The sequence below is a fragment of the Jaculus jaculus genome, chromosome 15 (assembly GCF_020740685.1).
Source record: "Jaculus jaculus isolate mJacJac1 chromosome 15, mJacJac1.mat.Y.cur, whole genome shotgun sequence".
NCBI lineage: Eukaryota > Metazoa > Chordata > Mammalia > Rodentia > Dipodidae > Jaculus > Jaculus jaculus.
In genome coordinates this window covers 38,676,755-38,697,631 of record NC_059116.1, presented here as the reverse complement: position 1 = coordinate 38,697,631, position 20,877 = coordinate 38,676,755, and the positions used below count along the sequence as shown (strand labels likewise).

The 20,877-nt window shown below is 40.2% G+C and overlaps 1 pseudogene; it reads right to left on the bottom strand.

Moving 5' to 3' along the window:
- Positions 1-11,790: 11,790 nt before the first annotated feature.
- The window catches only part of LOC101617115, a 47,523-nt pseudogene continuing 38,436 nt past the window's right edge, over positions 11,791-20,877 (bottom strand).

Below are 20,877 nucleotides of genomic sequence, written 5' to 3'. Positions count from 1 at the left end.
TCTTTTTTATATATTCTTGTATTCTGTTTACCAATATTTTTTTTAATTTTTTTTTATATTTATTTGAGAGAGACAGACACAGAGAGAAAGACAGGTAGAGGGAGAGAGAGAATGGGCGCGCCGGGGCTTCCAGCCTCTGCAAATGAACTACAGACGTGTGTGACCCCTTGTGCATCTGGCTAAAGTGGGACCTGGGGAACCGAGCCTCGAACCAGGGTCCTTAGGCTTCACAGGCAAGCGCTTAAATGCTAAGCCATCTCTCCAGCCCCTGTTTGCCAATATTTTGTTGTGAATTTTTGCATCTATGTTCATGAGGGAGATTGGTCGGTAATTTTCTTTTTTTGTTCTATCTTTGCCTGGTTTTGGTATCAGGGTGATGCTGGCCTCATAGAAGGAGTTTGGTAGAATTCCTTCTTTTTCTATTTCCTGGAAAAACTTAAGAAGCAATGGTGTTAGCTCTTCCTTAAAAGTCTGGTAAAATTCAGCAGTGAATCCATCCAGGCCTGGGCTTTTTTTAGTTGGGAGATTATTGATAACTGTTCGGATCTCCATGTTTGTTATAGGTCTATTTAAGTGATTAATCTCATTTTGATTTAATTTAGGTAGGTCATATAAATCAAGGAAATCATCCATTTCTTTCAGATTTTCATACTTTGTGGATTATATGCTTTTATAGTATATCCCTATGATTTTTTGAATTTCTCTGGAATCTGTTGTGATGTTAACTTGTTCATCCCTGATTTTATTAATATGTGTCTCTTCTCTCTTTCTTTTGGCCAGATTTGCTAAGCGTTTATCAATCTTATTTATCCTTTCAAAGAACCAACTCTTTGTTTCATTAATTCTTTGGATTGTTCTTTTTGTTTCTATTTCATTAATTTCTGCCCTAATCTGTATTATTTCTTCCTGTCTACTGATTTTTGGTTTGCCTTGTTCTTCTTTTACCAAGGCTTTAAGGCAAAGCATTAGGTCGTTTACTTCCAACCTTTCTAATTTCTTAATATAGGCACTTAAGGCTATAAATTTACCTCTTAGAACTGCCTTCATTGTGTCCCAGAGATTTTGGTATGTTGTGCTCTCATTATCATTTGACTCTATAAAGTTTTTGATTTCCTTCTTGATTTCTTCATTGACCCATTCATCATTTAGTAGAGTATTGTTTAGTTTCCATGATTTTGTGTATGCTCTATAGCCTTTCTTGCTACTGATTTGTAGTTTAATTCCACTGTGGTCAGATAGAATGCAAGGAATTATTTCAATTTTCCTGAATTTGTTAAGATTTGCTTTGTGTCCTAATATATGGTCTATTTTAGAGAATGTTCCATGTGCTGCTGAAAAGAATGTATATTCTGCAGCCTTTGGATGAAATGTCCTGTATATATCTGTTAAGTCCATTCCTTCTATGACCTCATTTAGTCCAGATGCCTCTCTGTTCATTTTTTCCCGGGATGACCTGTCAATTGATGAGAGTGGGGTGTTAAAGTCACCCACCACCACTGTGTTTGGTGTTATCTGTGACCTTAGTTCTGATAGTGTTTGTTTGATGAATTTGGGAGCCCCCATGTTAGGTGCATATATGTTTAGGATTGTAATGTCCTCCTGTTGGAGTGTGCCCTTAATCAATATAAAGTGACCTTCCTTATCTTTCTTGACTAACGTTGGACTAAAGTCTACCCTGTCCGATATTAGGATAGCAACCCCTGCTTGTTTTCTAGGCCCATTTGCTTGAAACACCGTCTTCCAACCTTTCACCCTAAGGTAATGTCTATCCTTTGTAGAAAGGTGAGTTTCTTGGAGACAACAAATTGTAGGATCCTGCTTTTTAACCCAGTCTGCAAATCTATGTCTTTTCGTTGGGGCATTGAGGCCATTGATATTAAGAGATATTATTGAAAGGTGTATATTTATGTTTGCCATTTTTTATTTTTTGTGGTTCTGGTTCTACCTGTGCTCTCTTCTGTTAACTAGTATTTGAGTATTGCTTGTTTTTTCTAGGTTCCTTATATGAGTGCTTTTCTTTTCTTCAGCATGGAGGATTCTATCAAATATTTTCTGTAGAGCTGGTTTTGTCTTCAAATACTCCTTTAACCTGCTTTTGTCATGGAATATCCTTATTTCTCCGTCTATTTGAATGGATAGCCTTGCAGGATAAAGTAACCTTGGTTGACAGTTGTTATCTTTCAGAACTTGGAATATATCACCCCAAGCCCTTCTGGCTTTAAAAGTTTGTGTTGAATAATCTGCTGTAATCCTGATGGGCTTGCTTTTGCAGGTAACTTGATTTTTCTCTCTTGCTGCTTTCAATATTTTTTCTTTGTTGTGTGTGTTTGGAAGTTTGATTATAATATGGCGAGGAGAGGTTTTTTCCAGGTTTTGTCTGGCTGGGGTTCTAAAGGCTTCCTGTATCTGTATTGGCACCTCTTTCCCAATTTGGGGGAAATTTTCTTCTATGATTTTGTTGAAGACACCTACTATGCCTTTGAATTAGAATTCTTCTCCTTCTACTATGCCCTGAATTCTAATATTTGATCTTTTCATAGTGTCCCGAATATCTTGAAATTCCCACTCATACTTTTCTATAAATTTTTCTTTCTCTTTGTTGGCCTGTATTAGATCTGCCACCTGGTCTTCTAGCTTAGTTATTCTGTCCTCTCCTTCATCCATTCTACTGGTGAGATTTTCTACAGAGATTTTTATTTCATTAACTGTGTTCTTCATTGCTAGTAATTCTGACTGGTTTTTCTTTATTATTTCTATTTCCTTATTTATGTCTTGTATTGCCTTCTTTATTTCATGAAATTGGTCTCCTGCATCTTCTTTGATTCCTTTGATTTCCTCTTTAAGTTCCTCTTTGACTCATTTGATTTGTTCTCTGACTTCTTTGAACATATTTACAATCATTCTTTTGAAATCTTTTTCAGGCATTTCCTCTAACTCGTTCTCACTGGAGGTCATTTCTGATGCATTAATATTTTTAGGTGGATTCATATCATCTTGCTTTTTAGTGTTTCTTGTGTTATAATGTATATAGTTTTGCATCTTGGATTAAGTTAATGCTTGGATTTTCTAGCTAGCTGGGTATTCTTAGCTGTATCAATTGATTTGATGTTATATATTTTCAGGGTAGGAGCTTAAGGTGTTAGATGTGGCTCTTAAGACTCTCAGAGTATCTCCAAAGGTGCTCCTAGGGGTTGAGTTTCCCTGCTATGGGAGTGTTTAAGTAGGCTGAGTGGAATAAAATACCGGTAGATTCTAAAAGTTAACTAAACACTGTACACATTCAGTCAAAAACAGCCCCAAGTATGTATGCCAGAGTAGTTATTATAATAACCAGATCCTCTATCAACACAGAGGTTAAGATTTCTGGTCTGTTGAGGGATCCCAGTCAGCTTGTGACCAAGTGAGACCCTTCCCTGGTGCAAACCCAGTTACCTTGGATGATTTTGGCCTCAGTCAAGTTGCTCCCTGGGTCGTCGGGCTGCTGTTCTGATTTCTGGAGCTGGGCACTGGCTTTTCCTGCGGGGCAAACCAAGCCTGGCAACTGTGGCCTGGCAGATCAGCACCCCCACTGCTGGAACTGCTGCTGTTTCTGGGTCTGCTGTTGTTGCCGCTCCTGGGTCCGCCGCTGCTGACGCTCCTGGGTCTGCTGCTGGTACCGGTTCCGGAGCTGCCGATGTTACTGCCGAACTCTGCTCCTGCTTGGGTCCCGCTGTCGGCTCAAGTTGGCGTGGCCGGGTCCCGGGACGCTGTTCTGTTCACTGGAGCTGGGCTCAGGTGGTGGGGGAGGGGAGGGAGCCGCAGCTGCTCTGGTTCTTTCGCTGCTCCACATGTTCTACCTCCCGGTCTGCTCCTCCACTGCTCACTGCCGCTCTTCCTTCACGTGTTCTGAGTTGCGGAGAGTGCGGTGTGAGGGGGAAGCTCCTGTACCTGGCTTTTCCTGCAGCTGGAGCCGAGTCTGCGGCCGAGGTTGGCGCGGAGGTTGGCGGAGCTGCCCGGACCGCTTTTGCCGGCCTGTGCGGGCTCTGGATCTCTCCTACTTCTCTGCTGCCACTTCAGTTTCCTATACACCTCACTTTTTAGTAAAAGTGTGTATTTTGCTGAGGTTTTTTGGTCTTTTTTCCCCCCAGGCTGCTTTGGCATGGTACCTATGCCGCCATCTTAACCGGAAGTCTCAGGTTTTTTCTTCGTACCCCAGGCCCCACGTTCGGGCGCCACTTGCCCCAGCCAGCGGGGAGTTGAACAAGGACTCGGGGAGAAGCTAACATGAATGGGGGAGGCAAACAGACACAAGAAGGAGACCAAGCTAGATATTTGTCAAGGTCTTGAAGTTTATTTTTCACATAGGTTTTATAGGGTTGTTGGAGGAAGGAATCATAATCAGGCCAGAGATCACAAGGTTACTGGTTAAATGTAATTTCTTTGTTTCTTCATCAATTACTGGCAGCACCAGGAGAGGCTATCACCCAGGTGTAATGTCCCCTTCATTTCTGGTAATAGATCATTAGATGAAGAAATAGAAACTTAACTTGCTATATGGCGGTTTCTGTCAACATCGCCGAGGTTTGGTTCATAGCTCCCAACAGACTTCTAACTGGAACATCACAAGTACCACTAGTGGTATCAAAATGCCCAAATGTGGTGTCAGTTTCCATACTGTTACATCACAATAACCTACTGCTACATCGAAGTGCACAACAGTGACATCATCATATGGAAGTCTGATACTGCATGACATTGGACAGCCCCAATATGACAACACAATATCCAAAAATGATGTCATGGTTCCTCTCTGTGATATCTCAGTACCCTAACATGACTTAACAAAATAACTGTGCCATCACTGTACAGGACTATAACATTATAATTGCTCACTTTCACATTATGATGCCACATTGTTACATTCATTGTGCCAAATGTTCCTTCAAAATAACCGACTGTGACAACAAAATGCCCAGTGTTGCAGTACAGTCCTCAAATGATATGTATTTTCACACTGGGACATCATAACTCTCCCAGTGAAATCACAATTACCGTCAAAGAACATGAATACCCTAGTGTTCTACTCCACAGCATGCTGGCACTGCAACAGGTCTTGATGTAATCTCACAATGTTCCTCTATGTCAACACAAAAGTCAACTGTGACACAATAATTCCCAACTGACAGAGAGTGACAGACATCACAAATCACACTGTGACATCTGTTGCAGTCAGATTTGCATTGCTGATAGAAATCACCCAACCAAGACCAGCTTATGGAAAAAAAAAAAAGAGGTTTACTTTGGCTTTCAGGCTCAAGGGAGAAGCTCCATGATGGCAGGGAAAACAATGGTATAAGCATAGGGTGGACATTACCCCCTGACCAACATGAGTTGGACAATAGCAACAGGAGTGTGTGCCAAACACTGACAAGGGGAAACTGGCTGTAAAACCCATAAGCCCACCCCTAACAATACACTCCCTCCAGAAGGCATTAATTTCCAAATTTCCATCAGTTGGGAACCTAGCATTCAGAACACCTTAGTTTATGGAGGACACCTGAAGAAAATTACCTCACCATGTAACACTGTGTACCACAGTGCCCCATGGTAATGTCAACATTCCCAGCTGAGCCATCACAAATCATTATTATAGCAACATAGCAACCAACAGGAATATCACAGTGTACCAGTGCAACCACTAAATACCCTATAGTGGAAGAATGGGCAGTGGTTATACTTGCTTTTATCCATGCAGAGTTTCACTTGGACAGATGAGTTATTTCTGGAGACAGATGTGTGATGGCCTCACAGTGGGTAAATGACAAGGAAGTGCACATGTAAAGATGGTAAAGATGGTTCAGATGGTTAATACTGGGTTATATGTGGTTTTGCTTTGTTTGATATTCACAGATAAAATTCCATTTTGTTTTTGAAAAATCATTGTTTTCTTTTAAGTATAGCAAATATTAATTACTTTTTTCTCTTTTGTTTGATGTTTCTCTCTTCATAACGTAAGTCATATATACTGAGTTTCCCTCAAGCAAGTAGGAACTCTCACATAATGTTATTACTGTATTTTGTACTTGGCTCCACACTAGTGGTGGAACCTGCAAACCAGACACAGTTGGTTGTAGGAAGTGATTTATTTCCAGCTGACCCATACAGGGGATGTTGCTTAGTGGTGAAAGTGAAAAACCACCAGTATCAACAAAAGCAAGAGCAAAACTGACAGGCAAACTATAAGGAACCAAGGTAGAAATTACTGTGCATACCTTATGCTGGATCTCACACTGGACTCCAGTAAAACCTTAGGGCTGGAAACCAGGATCCACCCACAGTGACACCTCTTCCTGCAGGTGGCTCAAAATCGAACAATATGTAATGAAACATTTAACTGTGTTGAGGGTTATAAATTCAAACTACCACACTGTTTAAACTATCTAGGATGCATTTTTTAATTTGTTTTGTGACATTGGGGTTTAATCCAGTGTTCCTTGAATGCTAGACCAATTAATACACTACATTGAATTAGCTTTGCACTGTTGTCATTGAAATTGTCTCAAATATTTAATTTATATGTGTAGTTTCTTAAATCCAGAACAGGGTTGACTACGGCTCATATGTCATTACACTGAAACTCCAGTGGGTCCCTGCAGGAACTGTAAAACAGTATTAAGGTGGGAATAAGTTGAGATGGTGATTCACCTTTTTGAATTTACCTTGATTCTGATATTCAAAGCCCAGATTGTAATGTTTCTCCAAGGCTAGTACTCACAGCAAGTTTTTCTTCATGGGCCACTGCCTACATATTAAGTCTCACGACACTCAACAGAGATGGTGCATCTTGTCCCAAAATAACATCATCAGTAGCAAGTAGCAGACCTAATTTATATCCTGGTGAATGCTCTGGGTTCCCGAATACTTTCTCATTGTCATAGCTAGTTCTATCCTCTTGTAGGGAGATAAGAGAAATTTTGTTTCTTTGAGACAGTTTCACTTAGAAATTCAGGACCAGAGAGACCGAGGAGATGCCACCCTACCTGCCACTTTGCTCTGGCACAGAATGGAACTCTTGAAGGGAAAAGAACTTGTGTTTCATTGAACTGATCTGTAGTGTCCACCCCTGCTGCTCATAGTCTAGCATGCTCCCTAGGTAGACAGTCCAGGAGGGCTGGCCCCAGGGTCCTTCCTCCTCATCTACAAACCAATCAGGCTGTCCCCTTGCATACCTCAATCTGACAAAGGAATACATTTTCCATACTATAAAGGCTGTGATCTTCTCTGTATTCTATCTCTGCCTGCCTCTCCTTACTCAGGCCAGGAGAATAAATGTGAGCCTGGCCTCTACCTCCCCTCAGTCTGGAGAATACAACACTGTTTCTTAGTCTGGAGGAATTTTTTGGCTTGCCTCTACTTTTTAGTGTGGGATAATTTCTCACGTTAATGCATGTATTATTTTCCTCTGCTCTCTAAATCTACCATGTCTCTATTTTCCTTATACTCCAGACTTACTGTGTAGATGCTTTCACTAACTCTAGGCCTGTTACCTGTGTCTCTAAACTTGGGATAACCTTGAGTACAACTCCCTTTCCTCTTTAAGATTTCTCACCTAAATTTCTTGGCCTCTACTTTCATATTCTTACTCTATTATTCTTCCTTAACTCCTATCATTTTCCCTCTTACCTTTCTTCCATGGGGAAACATAAGATAGATACTATGTCTGTATCTTCTAAGTCTCCCTATTTAAGATCCTAGGTACTCTCCATGTGCTGTGCCTCCACTCTAGTCTTTTCTTGAAAGCCTTGTTATCTATTTAAACAGGCTTTATGAGTTCCCCTCCACATGTGTGTGGGTATATTCCAGTCTTTCCCTAAAAAATTCATTTTTCTTAGATGATAAACTAAACAGTGTTTTCCACATGAAGGCATGCTTCCTACTACCCATGTGACTACAGCTCTGCTCTAGCCTTCATGTTAGATCATAATATTTCTTAAATAAAGCCCCAAATTTTTTATTTTCCATACAACAATAATATATAATTTATCTTGCTTGAGTTCATCTTTACCAATTCTTTGTTAAAAATAGACAGGACTCCAAATTTGTGTTCATATATTGTGGAACCTCTCCAGAATCCCCAAACCTTCCTCACTCTCACATTTGAAATCTATTTTGCATTATAAAAGCTATTGAGAAGTTTGAGAGTCAAAATGCCCCAATAGTATTTCCTAGTCCATTGCATGTGGCTGTAGAACTCACAATGAAGGTTATCATAATAATGGATGGTAGCCCCAAGCTGGTAGTGGGGGTTCCAGGTCAGGGCCCACTAAGAAACTGAGGAAAAACATAACTAATATATAAGAGTTAGAGAGGAGAGAGAAAGAGGGGAGAGGGGGAGAGGGTGGGAGGGAATATGTAGAAGATCTAGGTTAGTCTTGATCCTACCCTCTCCAGTGTCTTGTGGTTCAGGTGTTTCCTGTAAGGGCCTAGTGAAGGTTCAGCCATTTGGTCTGCCTTTTAGGAAGTAGAATTTTATGGTACCATTGCTGTTTGGGTCCAGATTACTGTTTTCCACCCTTTGATGCCCTCCCCTCCCTCCCCATCCATCCTATTGTCTAGTCCATGAGGTGCTTGCTGGGTATGTAAGGTATCTTGGGTAGATTCTGGTTAGGTATTGTAGATGAGTGAGACTATGTGTCGATTTTTTTTCTGTGATTGGATAAGTTCACTGAGAATGATCTATCCCAGGTTCAGCCATTTTTCCTCAAATTTCTTTGTGTCATTTTTTCTTACTGCTGTATAGAATTCCATTGTGTAGATATACCACATCTTAGTTATCCATTCTTCTAATGATGGACATCTGGGTTGATTCCAGCTTTTAGCTATTATGAATTGAGCCGCTACAAACATGGTTGAGCAAATCTCTCTGGCCTGTGGTTTGAAGGTTTTAGGGTAGATGCCCAGTAAGGGTATAACTGGGTCTGTTGGTATCTCTATAGTCAGTTTTTTCAGGAGTCTCCATATTGCTTTCCAAAGTGGGTGTATCATCCTACATTCCCACTAACAGTGAATGAGTGTTTCTGCTTCTCCACATCCTCGCCAGCATTTATTTTCATTTGATTTTTTGATGTTGGCTATCCTTATTGGGGTAAGGTGGAATCTCATAGTTGTTTTAATTTGCATTGATTAAAGATGATGAACATTTTCTTAAGTATGTGTTTGCCATTTGTATATCTTGCTCTGTGAATTGCCTGTTCAACTCTGTGCCCCATTTTTTGAGTGGGGTATTTGTCTTCTTATTGTTTAGAATTTTGAGTTCTTTGTAGATTCTAGAGATTAGGCCTCTATCAGTTGAATAACCTGCAAATATTTTCTCCCATTCTGTGGGTAATCTATTGGCTTTGCTTATTATATGTTTGTCTGTAAAGAAACTCTTCAGCTTCATATGATCCCATTGGTTGAGTGACTGTTTAAGAACTTGAGCCACTGGGGTTTTGTTCAGGAAGTCTTTTTCCATTCCTATATCATGGAAAGTACTTCCTAAATTTTCTTCCAATAGTATTTGAGTTTCTAGTCTTATGTTGTGGTCTTTGATCCATTTGGATTTGAGTGTAGTGCATGGTGAAATGTGTGGATCAAATTTTAGTTTCCTGCATGTGGTTATCCAGTTTGTCCAGCACCATTTGTTGAAGATGCTATCTTTTTTCCAGCCTATATTGTTTGGGCCTTTGTCGAATTTGATCAAAGAAACCTACAAGGTTTCCCAAAACAATGACAGACTTCTGTCAGAGTACTTGGTGACCCACCAAAGGTCAGTGGTAAGACCCTATTGCTGAAGACTCCATATGCAGCTGACACGTAAAATGGAATGGTATGGCTGGAAGCCAGGAGAGAGTCAGTCCCCAAACGGTCAGCGTGTTAGTGCCAGAAGGTGCTACATTGGTGACTGGGGGAAATGACCAATATCTGTCCAAGCAACTCATGGTCTAACCTAATTAGCAACAAATAACCTGATGTGATGCCCACACAAGTGCAATACTGGCACACAGCCATGGTGGGGAACCAACTGCTCTTGATTTGGCTAACTGACCCCCTCAGTGGTACGAGACCCATAGCTGGAGCTGAGAAACAAGTCAGAACCATACCCAAACATAAGCCCACTCTCCAATATCAAGCTACCATCAATCATGGGGTACAAGAGGGCCTACACCTATTAAGCTCTCTATCAAAAAAGTAAGTGTTATATCAATTTTCTGGGTGTTAACTTACTCTCTGTTGGAAAATATGCTTCTCTTTTTAAGATAGATGGAGACCCTAAGGAGAGAGCTGCTCCAACATACCTCTAACGTGGCCCAACTGAAACTAAGGATAATTGGCAAAACAAGCAAGGGTGATGTTTTCCTGATGAACCGGATACCAGCCCAAAGGGGATGGAGACCAACACAGAGAAAAATCAACTCCTACCAAATCAGAGAGCCAGAGTCTCACAGGCCCCCAACACCTCAGCACTGAAGCAGACCAAAAATGAACCCAACATGGCTCAGGGAAATTTTGCGGAAGAGGGGTGGAAAGAATGTTAGTCACATGTTGGGTCATGATATGCAGAGACATTTATCATACCAATAACTGTGGGGTAACTCCACAATGCACGACTCATTTACATCAACAAGGAGGGTCCATTGGGAGGGGTAGTTCATGGATAAGCCTAAACAATGGTACCAAACTGCCTGTATTTGCGGAAAAGAAAACTAATAAATTACATTAAAAAAATAATGGGAATACATGTGAGCGCAAACCTCAAGGTGAGATGGGAATGTAGAGTGAGGGAGGAATATTTACTACAACTCACTATGGTACACCTCTAAATAACTTGACCTCAACACTGTCTCACATTGAGAAGTAGGTTTCCTCCCAAGGACCCTTGGGAGAGAAATGACCTCAAAACTTAGCCACTGATACTGGGTAATGTTTATAATATCCCAAGTCTCTCTCTCTCTCTCTCTCTCTCTCTCTCTCTCTCTCTCTCTCTCTCTCTCACACACACACACACACACACACACACACACACACACACACACATTCCATTACTATCCTATGTAAACAAACATGTAAGCAAATGCAAGAATTTTGTTCGTGACACTTTCATACCTACACATGCTATTTATGATGGTTAGTCAATAAAAGAACAATTTTCAGCAATAGGATCATTTTAACAAGGAATTCATATCCCCATGGTTTCAAGATTTCAGGAGTGTACATTTCTCATTGAATAAAGTGCACAATCATAATAAGATTTTCAGAATCCAAGCCCTCATATCATGTCATACCATATTCTATCTCAATAGATATCAATATCTTTATCATCCTATGGGAACCCAGGGAGACTGAGCCCAACTTCAGGTGCATGGGTAGGTCATGACCCTTGTGTAACATTCTTCTTTAGAACTCCTTTTCAAGCATTGTCTTTCTTTTTTTGTTTTGTTTTGTCTTGCTTTGGGGGTTTTTCAAGGTAGGGTCTCACACTAGCCCAGGCTGACCTGAAATTCACTATGTAGTCTTAGAGTGGCCTTTAACTCACAGTGATCCTCCTACCTCTGCCTCCTGAGGGCTGGGATTAAAAGCGTGTGCCACCATGCCCGGCTAAGCAATGTCTTTCTGATACAAGATTTGAGTTGTCTAACTAACTCATGTTATACCACTCATATTATACACAACTATCATTGGGAACAAGTGAAACTCAATTGTGTGGGTGAAAAAACACATTTTGTTTAAAAAAAAAATAATGCTACGATGTCTTCAGTCTATATAGTAACCTTAGTTTATATTGTAAGGAAAGATATAGTTCCAAGAATTGTTTTTATATGTGATCTTGTGAAGAGAATCTGGTCTTAGGAAACTAAAGTAGCACTTGGGAAAAAAACTGCAGCCTAACAGCCCAGCACTGGAAGCCAAGACTGAAAAGACTCCCACAGGCACCATGAATTTCCCTTGGCTGCTTTGGTAGACAGGGAGGAAGGTGACCCACACACTGCAGAACACCAGCATTCTGAAGATCAGGAACTTGGCTTCACTGAAGGTGTCAGGCAAGTTCCTGGCCAAGAAAGCCACAGTGAAGCTCACTATGGCCAGAGATCCCAGGTATCCCAGGATGCAGTAGAAGGCAGTGACTGAGTGCTTGTTACAGATGATGATGATGTGTCCATGTTCAGAGTGTGCATCTGTGTCAATGAAGGGAGGAGAGATTCCCAGCCACACTGCACAGAGAATAAGTTGGATCAGGGTGCAGGCGGGAATGATGACATTAGGTGTCCCAGATACCAGCATCCCCCTCATACTTCCTGGAGCGGTGACCTTGAAGTCCAGGACCACAATAGCTGTTTTTGCCAAGACAGTGGAGACAGCCACAGTGAAGGGAACACCAAATGTGATCTGCTGCAGGACGCAGATGACAGAGTTGGGACATCCAATGAAGAGCAAGGAACAGAGGAAACAGCAGTTGAGGGAGATGAGCAGGGTGTAGATGAGGGTGAGGTTATTGGCCTTCACAATGGGAGTGTCTTGGTACTTCATAAAGACCCCAAGAACAGCAGCTGTGTGTTCAGAAAAGCCCAGGGTCAGACAGGCCAGAACCATCCCCAAGGGGTCTTCATAAGCCAGATAGGTCACAGATTTCTGCAGGCAGTGGGTTTGCTCTACATTGGCATATTGATCATCTGGACACTTCACACTGCTCCATGTCTGAGGCAGAGAGCAAAGACTCATCAGTACAGCTCCCATTTTCATGTGTCACTGATGTCTCACATAAGTGTGTCCAGCATGATAGAAAACTGTGCCTTCTTTGTTTGCATTGACAGCAACATAAGTGGATTATCCTGAAGACATGACTCAAAAGTAATTGACCTCACATGTATGGTGAAGGACACCTTGGGACCATTGTTATTTTCTCTTATCACACATATATGAAATAGTTTATTTATCTTAATATTCCTTTCCTCAACACATTCAGAGTCATAATAAAATTCTTAACTGTTAGGTGTGGCACCTCATACCTTAAATCACTCACTTGGAAGGCAGAGGTTGGAAGACCACTGAGAGCATGAGGCCAGCCTGGAGTTACACAGTGATTTCCATGTAGGTCTTGGCTAGAGTGAATTCTTGCCTCAATAAAAATGAAATAATAGGTTAAACTGGATAATTCATAAACTCTAAATGTTATATGTACAAATTTGAAGACTGCACATTCCAAGGTTAGTGTGAAAGCTCACACAGTGTACTCTCTGTCTCTAGGTGGAGCTCTGTATGAAATATTCACAGTAGGGACATTCAAATCTTCCACCTCCATCATTAAATGATAATAATTCTATGAATGTAACTAGAACCAGAACATAATTGTCCCCCAAAGCTGTACATCATCACCTTGTACAGGGTTTTGCTAATTAGTTTTGAGAGGACATAGATAGCTTCTATGCATTTTATTAAATTTTGCCTCCATAATTTTTTATCTTTATAATTTATTCAAGGCATTATTGAGAAATTAGGTCGAAAAAAATCAGTTACCAAATTTCCAAGGAATAAAGATTACCTGTGGGGAGACAAGAAGTCTGTACTCTTACCTATAGGATGGAAATTTGGCTATGATTTATGATAATGTTTAATTGTAAATATATTTGCTCATAAGATAAATTTGAAGAATATCTTTTTATATTGAATATGTACAATGATGAAGATACCTTTATTTCTTTTTGTTGTGTGCAGGTGTGTATATGTGATGCATGTGTGTGCACATATAGACATATGTATGTGTGTTTTACATGTTTCTTCCTGTGTGTGCATGGACCTACATGTGTAGGGATTTGCTGTGTAGAGTCAGCATTGGTGGCCTTCTCAAATACTCCACCCAATTTCTTGAGATAGTGTACATTACATTATTTGGAGCTCAAAAATTTCGCTAGACTAGTCAGACACCAAATCCTAGGCTCCTACTGTTTTCACCTCTCCCATGTGGCCACCACTCTTGTCTGTTTATTGACACTGGAGATATGAACTCAGGCTTTCATGCTTGAGTGACAAATACCATAATTTTACATAGGATATATGTCATCCATCATTTTCAGTTTATTTCTCACATAAAAGATGGCCAGAGAGTAGAAAGTGGAAAAAAAATGGTAATTTAGTATTTAGCCACTAGTAAATATATAACTAGTGATAGCATTTGGATTGTATACTTAACACGATAGTGTCATTTGAATAGCTACAATTTTATGATTTCCTTTATAATAGAGCATTATGTTCAATTGCTTTTTTTCTTTCATTATCCACTGGCATTAAAAATAACTGTTCCTATTTGTTTCAATCCCATTTTTGACACTGTAACTATGCCACTGACAACTTCATCATACCATCATATAGAACAGTATTAAAACATGCTTTGGCTATGCAGCTTGTTTGAGGGGAAAAAATAATCATCAACAGTATTAACCACTGATGGACACTGCCAGTTTCATGCCTGGCTATCTAGACAAAATACACCAACTGGTGCAATGCAGGCATGTTTGATGTGCAGGAATCAAATACTCCCTGAATAGATTTTAGCCCAACCTTGTGGGAAAGAATTCATGCCTGACATTGAAAGATGAATCAAAATCCCTAACTGTGAAGGTCATAAACTCTGTGTGGTGAGAAACTAGTCATGTTGTCAAATTAAATAGATATATCTTTATGCCTATAGTTAGTGAAGCTTTCACTTTTGGATTGTGGTGACCACTACAGACACTCAAAACACATCAAAGTGCTGAGCAGAGACAGGGAAGTGCCCAACACTAAGACATTTATATCTCACCCTCCAGGGTCAGGGTCCAGAAAAGGTGGTGGGAAAGAAATAATAGCCCAAGGAAGGGGAGGACTGCTTTCAATACTGTCTTCCAGAAACAAAAAGGTCATGGTATTTATTCATTTACTCTTTTATTAGTTATGGACATACTCAGTATGTAAACAGCACATGTTGGTATCTTCCTTTCCTTCCTTCCTGCTCCCTTCCAAAGGGACCTTCCTTGCTGGGGATGCAGGTCATCCCCATGGGGATTGTGGGTCATGAATTGTGGGGGAAGCCATCAGTTATGGGGAAAAGGCAGTAGGTCTGTGAATAATGTCCCAACTTGTAGCTCTCACAATCCTTTCACCGCATATTCCATGATATTTGGCCATGGTACTTATTACCTCACAGTGGCTGACACTAACCTACACAAGCACGGCACAAAGAAGGAGAAGTGATGACACTGAAAAATAAGGGAGCCTAGTGTGGAAGAAAAGAGATTCAGTGGAGGGAGGAATCAGAAAGAGAAAGGGAAGCATGGTGTGAAGAGATCTTGATTTTGGAAAATCATCTTTATGAAAAAAAAAAAAAGATTGCTAATTAAAAGCTTAAAAGCATATGCTGAAATGAAATAATTCACAGATAAAACTTTTAGCTAGTTCTAATTGTATTAATAATTATTTCCACCTGTAACTCCCCTAGCACATAAAATCAGTTTCCAAATTCTTCTCCCATTATAAACCTCTATGATTCAAACACTGACATCAGCCCATGGGTTATCAAGAGCACATTCATGACAGTCTCTGATTGGTACAACTTCAGTTTTCATCTTTGTACCTTTCCCTCCCTACCTTGTGAGACTAAATGACAACAGGAAATACAGCCATCCATAGTCCTGTTCTACTGTGTGCATGCCAGTGCAAACACAAAGTCTGTACATGTACTCTTTAGCAGGGACCTGCTAGAAATGGGATGGGTGAGGAAGGACTCAAGAATGGATGGGACCTTGGGCATACTGAAGACCTATAAAAATAGGTGCATTAACACCATGTGATCAATTCCACTCTGGAGATTAATAATGTTTAGTTCTTAAAATGTTTTTCATGAGAAAATACTCTCAGCAATTGATCTGGAATCAGTTTAAGTTAAAACAATGTGTTGAAGTTATAGGGTGTGTATTTTTTCAGTAATTCAATAAATTTTCCTCTAGAAAGTGTATCTCTTATCCACAAGGTATATACAAATTACACTTAAAAATGGAGATCAAGTTTTGTTTCTTACAATCAAGGGTTTTAGTGTTCTGTATCACAGTGCTGGGATGAAAAGCATGTGTTCCCAAGCCTGGCTGATTTTTTTCTCTTGAATTTCCTTCCAGGACCCTTGAAATCCCCACATGTGTTATAGAAGATAAAATCAATCTGAGGTAGGTATTTTTTTTTCTTGCATACAGTTGCCTGTCTCATTAGAAATCTCATTTTTGGGGGGCACCAATAACAATTGAAGCAGCAGGCAGCTTGTCCCTTCTGGTGGGATTTCCTGAGCCCAGGACAGCATGGTACAGTGCACACCTAAGGCAGGATCTAGGAATTCATATATGTTTCAGGGAAATAGCTCTAAAGGACTCCTCTAAAACCAGATAATTTTACCACATTAGAACATGAAAAATTTATTTTTAGTGCTTGATGATTATAGTGATTTTGATCTATTGTATAATGTCTTTATTATAAGCATATGGGAACAAATTCATGGAAATTACAGTTTTTCTCAAATATTTAAAAATTTTCAAAATGTATCTAGGAATCAATATATGATGAGGAGACACACATGCCATGAAAACGTGGTTATTAATACCTAGAATAAAGCACTACAGCTGGCCAACCCACCTGACTACTTCCTGTGGCCCACTCTGGCATGCCTTCAGATAAATACAACCTTTGATCATGTGAAAAATGTGGGGAAAACTGTCCTATTTTCATCTTCAGATCAAGACCACAGAGGAAATGCCAAATGTTGAGGATATCATACTTATCATTTTCTTGTCCTTTCTGGTTCATACTCACTACATCTCCATCTTCAGGTTCTTCAGCAAAGCATTTACCCAGACTTCTGGCCAAGATGGCAACCGCCTAGCTGTGCTGCAAAACCTGGGGAAAGAAAGGCAAGACCTTAAGGGTTTTCTGTGTCTACTTGTCAGTGGGAGGGCTGGGTGGGGGGGAGAATAGGGAATCGCGGATCCCCTCAGGGGTGGGTCAACCACCCCTCCCATGCCACCGCCACACCCTGCCCCACCACCGCAGCTGCCGTGCTCTGATCATGCACCAGTCCATCCCTAAGTGCAAAAGCTTAAACTGCTCTGCACATTTGCCCACATTACTGCTCCTGCCACTGCATATTCAGAGAGCCCAGTCCCACAGTAACTGCCACACAAGCCCAGATTGTGTCTCTCACTTGCGCCAGCTCAGGTGCCAACCCCCATTCTCTTGTGGTAGGAGAGCACAGACAGTTTCCACGTCCCAGTATTCCCAGCCAGAGCTTCAGGGCTTGGCACCTCAGTCCACCTCCAAGCTCGAACACAGGCAGCTTTGGTGCATTACAGCTTGAGAATTCAGGCAACTGGCATCCCTGTCAGGCACTAGATAGGCGGCTTTGGCAAGTGGGAGCCAAAGCCCAGGCTGCTTGGCAACTGCCCCAGACTGCCTCAGATTCCCATTGGGATAGAGCCCAGGCTGATCCACCCACCTACGTGCCCATACACTGTCATGGGCAGACCACAGCACAAAAGAAATAACATGAAAAATCAAATAAAAGAAAATCCAGTAAGGTTACCCAGTCCTACAATGAATAATACATTGAACCAAAACATAGAAGAGTCATTAGGATTAGAACATCAAATTGAAGCTGTGAGCAATGCAATCCTGACCAATCTACTGTTAGAACTTTTAGGAAAGCAACAAAAGACCGACAATCATGTGGATGCTACCATCACTAAGCTAGAATAAATTCATAAGAGATTGGAAGGACTTCAAAGAGGGCTAAAAGATTTGAGGGAGAGTGAAAAAAAAGAGGACCTTAAAAATCAGCTGGCCATACTAACTGAAGACATAAAGAAATACAAGGATGAATTCCAAGAATCATTAAGAAAATCAGAAAATGATGTGAAAAGGGAGCTTGACAGAGTGATGGAAATGATGCATAGAAAAGTAATGGAAAATGCAAACTTAATTGAACAAGTCTAAAACTCTCTAGAGGCTCCCAAGAATAGAGTCAGCAAAGTGAAGGATAGAAACTCTGGTCTGGGAGACAAGATGGAAGAAACAGTTCAAGAGTTCAAAAATTTCAGTAAGTTCAAAAGATCCTGGGGACAGAACATGAGGGAATTGTGTGATACACTTAAACGTCCTAATATCAGAATATTTGGAATACCAGAAGGAGAAGAATTTCAGACCAAAGGCATGGAGAACTTATTTAACAAAATAATTGAAGAAAACTTCCCCAGTCTCTTAAAAGAAAGGCCCATCAAGATACAAGAAGCCAAGAGAACTCGAAACAGACTGGACCAAAGGAGAAACTCTCCAAGACATATTATCATTAACACTCTAAAAATTGACACCAAGGAGAAAATCCTAAAAGCAGCTAGGGAAAAACAGTACACCACCTTCAAAGGAAACCCCATCAGAATTACTTCAGACTTCTTAATAGAAACGCTGAAAGCTAGAAGGGCCTGGAAAGAAACACTCCAAAGTCTAAGAACCTATGGCTTCCAACCCAAATTACTCTACCCAGCAAAAGTCTCCCTTATAATAGATGGTGAAAGAAAAACTTTCCATGACATAACTCAGCATTACAATTATATGAACACAAAACCTAACCTACAGAGAGTATTCCAGGAAATTCTCCACAAAGGAGAAACAAATAACCAAACTCAAATACCTACAAGAAGCAGATCACAATAACGAAACTCAGAGTAGGCACAAAAGACTACAATGCCCATGAAAACACCAACACACATCTACCATCACAATATGGTAGGGATCAAATCAAATCTCACAGTCATTACCCTAAATACTAATGGCCTTAATTCACCCATCAAGAGACATAAGCTAACAGGATGGATCAAAACATTAGACCCCACAATCTGTTGCCTTCAAGAAACCCACCTCACCACTAAAGACAGACACCTCCTTAGGGTGAATGTGTGGAAAACAATATTCCAAGCAAATGGGAATAAGAAACAACCAGGTGTAGCTATATTAACATAGGATAAAATAGACCTCAAACCAAAAACAATCAAAAAAGACAAAGAAGGCTACTTCCTACTTATCAAGGGAATGATCCATCAAGAGGATATTACAATCATAAATCTGTCTTTCACCAAACACAGGGACACCACAGTTCATAAAACAAAACCTACTTGACAATAATACAGAAATAACTACCAAGACCATCATAGCTGGGGAATTCAATATACCATTATCAGTAGTAGATCATCCAAACAGAAACCCAACAGGGAAGTAAAATAGCTCAACAAAACCATTGATCCCTTAGACCTAATGGACATCTACAGAATATTCCACCACAAATCCACAGACTACACATTCTTCTCAGTAGCCTATGGAACATTATTTAAAATATATAATGGGTCACAAAGACTGCCTCCACAAATTTAGGAAAATTGACATATTTCCCTGAATGATATCAGATCACAATGATATATTGCTAGAAATCAACAACAAAAGAACCATCAAGAATCCCAATGGCACCTGGAAACTGAAAAGCACACTATTAAGCAATAAATTGATAGTGGATGAAATAAAAAATGAAATTGCAAGATTCCTGGAATTGAATGAAAATGAGAACACATCATATCAATACATATGGGACACAATGAATGCAGTCCTCAGGGGAAAATTCATAGCACTCAATGCCTTCATAAAAAAGACAGAAAGATCCTAAATCAATAACCTAACCATCAACCTAAAGGCACTGGAAAAAACAAGAAAAATCCGACCCATAGAGCTCCAGAAGGAAGGAAATAATTAAAATCAGAGTAGAAATTAATGAATTGGAAACAATTAAGACAATTGACAAAACAAAGAGCTGGTTCGTTGAAAAAATAAACAAGATTGACCAACTCCTGGGCAATTTGATCAAGCAAAAAACGGAGAAGCTTCAAATTAAGAGAATTCAAATGAAAAAGGAGAGATCACAACAAACATAAGTGAAATTGGGAGAATCATCAGTACTTATTTCAAAAACCTCTACTCCACAAAACTGGAAAATGTGGAGGAGATGGATAAATTTCTGGATGCCTACCATCTATCAAAGCTAACTCAGAGCAGCTCAATCACCTCAATGAACCCATTACACTCATGGAGATTGAAAAAGTAATTAAAAAAACCTCCCCAAAAAGAAGAGTCCAGGACCAGATGGCTTCTCAGCTGAACTCTATCAAACCTTCATGGAAAAAATCAAACCAATCTTCCTAAAACTGTGCCACACAATTGAAGAACAGGGAAAGCTACCCAACGCCTTTTATGAAGCTAGTATCACCCTAATTCCAAAACCAGGCAGAGATGCCACAAGAAAAGAAAACTACCGGCCTATTTCCCTAATAAACTTAGATGCAAAGATCCTGAACAAAATCCTGACAAACTGAATCTAACAACACATCAAAAGCATCCTCCACCTGGACCAAGTGGGATTCATCCCAGGAACACAAGGGAGGTTGAATAGAAATGGAAAAAGACTTCCTGAACAAAACCCCAGTAGCTCACAATCTTAAACAGTCACTCAACCAATGGGATGACATGAAGCTGAAGAGTTTCATTATAGACAGTCATACAATAAGCATAACCAATACATTACACACAGATTGGGAGAAAATATTTGTGGGTTATCCAACTGATAGAGGCCTAATCTCTAGAATCTACAAAGAACTCAAAAGTCTAAACAGTAAGAAGATAAACACACCACTCACAAAATGGGGCAAAGAGCTGAGCAGGCAGTTCACAGAGGAAGAAATATAACTGGCAAACACACACTTAAGAAAATGTTCATCGGCAACTTCCGGCCAAGATGGCGACCGCCTA